The sequence below is a fragment of the Cicer arietinum genome, chromosome 4 (genome assembly GCF_000331145.2).
Source record: "Cicer arietinum cultivar CDC Frontier isolate Library 1 chromosome 4, Cicar.CDCFrontier_v2.0, whole genome shotgun sequence".
Lineage (NCBI taxonomy): Eukaryota > Viridiplantae > Streptophyta > Magnoliopsida > Fabales > Fabaceae > Cicer > Cicer arietinum.
The window spans coordinates 28838211-28844392 of record NC_021163.2 but is presented as its reverse complement, the minus strand read 5'-3'; positions in this window follow the sequence as shown (position 1 = coordinate 28844392).

Genomic DNA, 6182 nt, shown 5'->3' with positions numbered 1-6182 from the left:
AACCATGTCCCTAAAGCAGTTTACCAAAATATTACTTTCTTCGTTTTAAAACGAATGTCACTTAAAGTATTTGCACACATATCAATAAATGCAATGATTAGAGGAAAGATAATAGTCGATTTACTAAATTATCCTTATTAATTATTGGTTGGTCTTTCACTATTTTAATTGTAAAGTGAAGTCGATGATGTAGAAGTAGTACACATAAAAATAATTGGATGGTACCATTGGAAATGTTTAAGTAAAATTACATTAAAAATTGTAAATGACATTCATTTCGAAACAATTTATTTTTATTAAAGTAACACTTATTTTCAAAATGAGGGAGTATACATATATGTATTTGTGCGCACGTGTATATAAAAATATTTCATATGTTATATTTTTTGTCTTTTTACAAAACATGTTTATAAATATATTTAATGTGAGGTTTTTTTGTTGTTACAAGACTCAAGCCTTTTTTTTTTTTTAAATACCCTATTAGTAATTAGTTGTTAATTTTGTTAGAGAGAAGTTGAACTCATAACCTTCTTATCAATCTAATTTCTCCACGGTGACGGGAGTGGAGAGTACTCCTACACTTACAGTAAATTGTTTTGTCAAAAAATAATAAGTCAAATTTTAAAACAATAAAATTTATAATTATTAAAATAAAAATAAGAAATTTATTTTTCGAATTCATTCAAATGGATTGAAGTTAATAACTCGTTTGAGTGTCACCTTAAGTTATCATTATACCTAAACTTTGTACATGATCAATGATATCCAGCATCTAATAACACAATATAACACTCATAAAATAGCATAAGATTTCTCAGCCTCAAATCTTATTCTAGATTAAAGCTTACAATCTACTTCAACACACTTTCCTCATACTCAAGAACCGTTATACCATCTTCTAGTATAAGTCGTAGATTTCCAAAGTCTTGGTATCACTTACGGCATCAACACTCCCCCAGTTGGTAAGTTTTTCAGTTCACACATTGCTGACATCATTATCGGTTTGGGCATGTTGTTGTATCTTTATGTGTCATTTCTTTTATTGCATATGAAGAACTACATGTTTTAGTATGTAAGCATTGATCTTGCGATCTAATCACTACCACACTAGCATTCCCAAGTACACAATTTGTGTTAGCTTTGTTTGTGGTCTTGAGGATGGAAATGTGATTTCTTTAAAGTCTTTTCTTCTTGTAATATTTCTACAATAACCTTAAATTTACTATAGTTGCTTTTAACATTTCCCTCAATATATTTCTTTATCTATTCTAGAAAAATCATAAGCCTACATGTTTAATAAAATCTTACTAGTTCATCAAGAATTTATTCATGATCAAGACTAATTATCATTAAGAAAGGATGTTGTTTTTGAGCTTTCAAATGCCGAAAATATTACTAGGTTGAGTCACAGACTAAGTCACGCTCTTTAAAACGTTTCACGACTGTCTAAAATTGTGCAAGATAGACGATCAACCACGATGTCTCCAAGATTACATTGTATCGGTTTGATTACTGCACTCTAGAAAACCATTCTACAATTACAACATATAAATATGAAAGTTAAAGTCGTTCAAAAATATGGTACAACGACCAGTCGAAAATATGAAGGAACAATTTTTCGGTAAAGGGACAAAATATGAGACGAAGGTGAAAGGTGACAAGAGTTGGTGCACTTTGCAAGTTTTGGTGACAAGACTTGTCCCATTTGTTAGGATTGGACAATTGGTTGTATTCGAGTTCAAATACTTAAATAGTGGTTGATAATTATAGGCCCAATGTCGACCGTTTATTAAAACGGGTTCGTCGGATTTCAAGTTACGTTTTGGGCAACTTATGAGTCGAATTAACTGAATTAAATCTATTACAAGTCGTAAAGACTTTTCAACTCAATTATCAACAAATTTTATTTGTAAGAATTTCTCATAAAAAACTTCTAAAAATTTAAACAGGGTCGTAATACAAAATTTAACTAAAGACCCATTTTCTAAAACAATAGTTTACATCAAACATCCTTCAAAACAAAAATTTACCTATAACCTGCTCATCAATTAAGACCAAAATGTTAAGAATCTTCATATTTGGTAACAAGACTAAATTATATATAACCAATTCATGTTGTTCAGGATTTCATCCAAATCAAAAGCTTGCAAATATCATACATAATGAGTCATAAACGTTATAATTACTGCCATCCATAATAAGTTATAAACATCTAAGACATACAACACACAACACAACCCTAGTTATAATTACAGTCACCCATAATGAGTATAATTATATATTTTAATCCAAATCTATGAATAAAAATAGTAAAGCAATATTTTGGAACTTGATGAGTAGTTTAAAAATAGTTGATGTTGCAGCAGCTATACTTACAACAAAAATGGAATTAAGTTATTAAGAATATCAAGAATATAACCTAATGATAAAATTAAGTAGAATTCATCAACATAAATATATAAAGGTTAAATTATAACTTTGAAATTCGAATTTCAAATGTGAGATAACCAATTCAAGGTCGAAAATGAACCACCACCTAATCTCTTGTCACTAATTTATTGAAAAAAAATAAAAGCTTGGGTACAACATAACCAGTTCATAACCAATTAGGTTCTCATTCTATCAATTTAAATACAACATAACCAATTCATATTCTAATCTAAACTACTAAGTAGGGTTGAACAATAATACTAATTACTAAGTTAACAATAATACAAATTTCAATAAGTTAAAAATAATACAAGTTCAGACTAAGTACTAAGTTAATAATAATACAAGTTTCAATTCCAAACTTAACTGCGAAAATCTTATGATACAAAAAAAATTAGTTTTAAATATATTTTTGGTTCCTGCAAATATATCACTTTTTGATTTTAGTCCCTATAAGTTTTTTGCTTGGATTTAGACCCCGTAAAATTAGAGACAATCGATTTTGGTCGCTAATGTCAAATCAACGTTACAGAAAAAGATCTGACTTACTGCCATGACATGTGATCCTATAAATGCGCACTAACACATTATCTTTTATGATATAGTACATATTAAAATGTTTTATATTAATAATTAATAAATTTATCTACTTATCATTTAATAATTAGTGTTATTTTATAAAGAAAATATGAATAGAAATTAAAAGAGGGGTGTAGGGGTTTTTGAAAAACTCGTTTTTCTTTTAATGTTGATTTGACGTTAGTAACCATAGTCAATCGTCTCAAATTTACAGGGACTAAATCCAAACAAAAAAACTTGGCTTAATTGCACTTTTGGTCCCCCTATTATAGGTGAAAATTGAAAGTAGTCCCCTCATTTTGTTTCTCCCCAGTTTTAGTCCCCCAAACAGAATTTGAGTCCAAATCATGATGAGTTGTCATTTTTTTTTATTACGTGTCACTAAAAAGCTGACGTGGCAGACGCTTACGTGGAATAAACTTACTATTATATTATTTCTAATTAAAAAATATAATTTATATTTTAAAAAATTATTATTATAATTGTTAAAAATCATTATTAAAAATACAATTTAATTGTTAAAATTAAGTTAAAAGAAAATGAAAAACATATGCAACAATGAGAATCAGAAGCATATGATTCAACAAAAGCTTGAACCCTAAATAAAAAAACAGCCCCAATTCAACAAAAGCTCCCAAATCGATTTCGATTCCGATTTCTTCATCATAAACATATTCCGATTTCGTCTTCTTCTTCATTGTTGGTCATCGTCTTTGCTCTCTTCGTAAGATTATCAACTTCTTCTTGGTACCCCTTAAGCAATGTATTAAACAAACTTAACTTATCCTCAGGCGAAGCTTTCTTGAAATCTGTATACAGCATAATTTGTGATCTTTCAGGCATATTAAGAAGTCCAAACAATGAATTAGTCAAAATAATAACAACAAATATAACTGAGGTGGAGACTACAGAAAAGAACAGCACAGCTATGATAACCATATGGTTCCAAATTTTTATACTCAGATGTTAGAAAGTGGGATTGACAATGTATCCCCATGTGAATATTTATAGCCCATTATTTGGAAATAGTAGTGAAGGCATGCATACTTCTAGTGCTCTCTGCAAGCTTCCGCCTATTTTTCTGACTATTTTTCTGGTTTTCTGCAATTCGAAGCCCTTGCTCATCTAAGACGGATTTCTCCTTCTCTAAGTCAAAATCTGAAAAGGAAAAAACAAAATTATTGAACCTATAAGCTTTTCCCTTCTGCTATTTGTAGTTCAGCAACAGTATGATGAAGAAATCGAAATCGGAATATGTTTATGATGAAGAAATCGGAATCGGAATCGATTTGGGGGCTTTTGTTGAATTGGGACTGTTTTTTTATTTAGGGTTCAAGCTTTTGTTGAATCATATGCTTCTGATTCTCATTGCTGCATATGTTTTTCATTTTCTTTTAACTTAATTTTAACAATTAAATTGTATTTTTAATAATGATTTTTAACAATTATAATAATAATTTTTAAAAATATAAATTATATTTTTTAATTAGAAATAATATAATAATAAGTTTATTACACGTAAGCGTCTGCCACGTCAGCTTTTTAGTGACACGTAATTAAAAAAATGACAACTCATCATGATTTGGACTCAAATTCTGTTTGAGGGACTAAAACTGGGGAGAAACAAAATGGGGGGACTACTTTCAATTTTCACCTATAATAGGGGGACCAAAAGTGCAATTAAGCTAAAAAACTTATAGAGACTAAAATCAAAAAGTTGTATATTTGCAGAGATTATATATATATATATATATATATATATATATATATATATAAAGGCAATAACTTACCCATTCACAGGTGGAAACATGAGTAAATTTTTGTGGTTCCCAATAGTGATGTTCATTTAAATAGCATAACACACCGGTTAATACACTTAATTTTTGTTGTTGACAATCAAACACGACAATTAATACCCAATAATATAGAAATTTAAGTAAATATAATTCAATAAGTGTATAAGTGTCAACCTACCAATTATCAAGCATGAACTGCACATACATAAATTGATGGCAGCAACTAGCCCAACAAACATCAGTAAATCATGTTCAAAATGATGCCAAACAAGCACAATTTTCAGCCAAAACATCATCTTCAAAATACAAGCATGTGTTGTGCAAGTAAAAGTCATATATGACTCCAAAAATTTCAAAAAGTTTGAAATCCAGAGGTAATTAAATAAAACTGAATTAACATAATTGTTAGATTCATTATTAAAGCTCACTTACATACTATATGAATAAAATATAATTAGTATAAATTTTCTTACTTAAAAAAAAAAAACTTAAACAGGCCTAGTAGTAGCTCCTTCACCACTAGTTGTTGTTAACCCTTGCTGAAGTTCTACAATGAATAAATAGTTAAAATTGAAAATTAAGTTAGAACAACAACATCAAATAGTCTAATTAAACAACTACATAGATAGATTACACAACCTATCACAACATACTTAGATATCTAAAAAATCTTCAGTCAAATTAAGGTCTTTAAAGTATGAGAAAGAGGGCTTCGGCCAATTTCGAGTGCAGATCACTTATGCCATTTTTGGGCTTAAGAAGCTCCTATATGTGTCTAAAACCCTTCCACCAAATCAAAATGTCAAATTTCTCACCATCCATTGAACAAGTGTCCATTAAGTACCTCTCAGGTTCGTTTTGCTTAGCAATATAATCTTTTTCTTTTAAGTGTTGTTAAAATACATCTACCCGTGCAAAAAATGATTGATTTTTAAAGGGGGGTAAATTGTTCAACATGGGAAATATTTTCAGATCAGACATCAACAGATACAACCTTGCGATCATGGGCATATTTGTACCAATTGTAAAATTTCATTAAACTATCCTTAACATTTTCAGCCTTCACCTTACCGGCATCCTCACCATACACGTCATTAAAGGTTCACTAATATACCTAAATTTACAACAAGGGTCACATATTACTCCAAAATAAAGAAGATTGTTGATTTTTCAATGTCACTCCAATATTTATCATATTTCTCCTTCATATATGTACCCATTACAGCTACAACAATATTTAAGCTTATTGATATTTTGTCAAGCTCGTATTGAATAGATTCCAAGTTATGAAAAAATGTGTGCAATGACACTTGTTGTGACGATAAAAAAAACTTTTTTGATTAAAAGAAAATCTTTAAAATACCCATAAATGCTCAA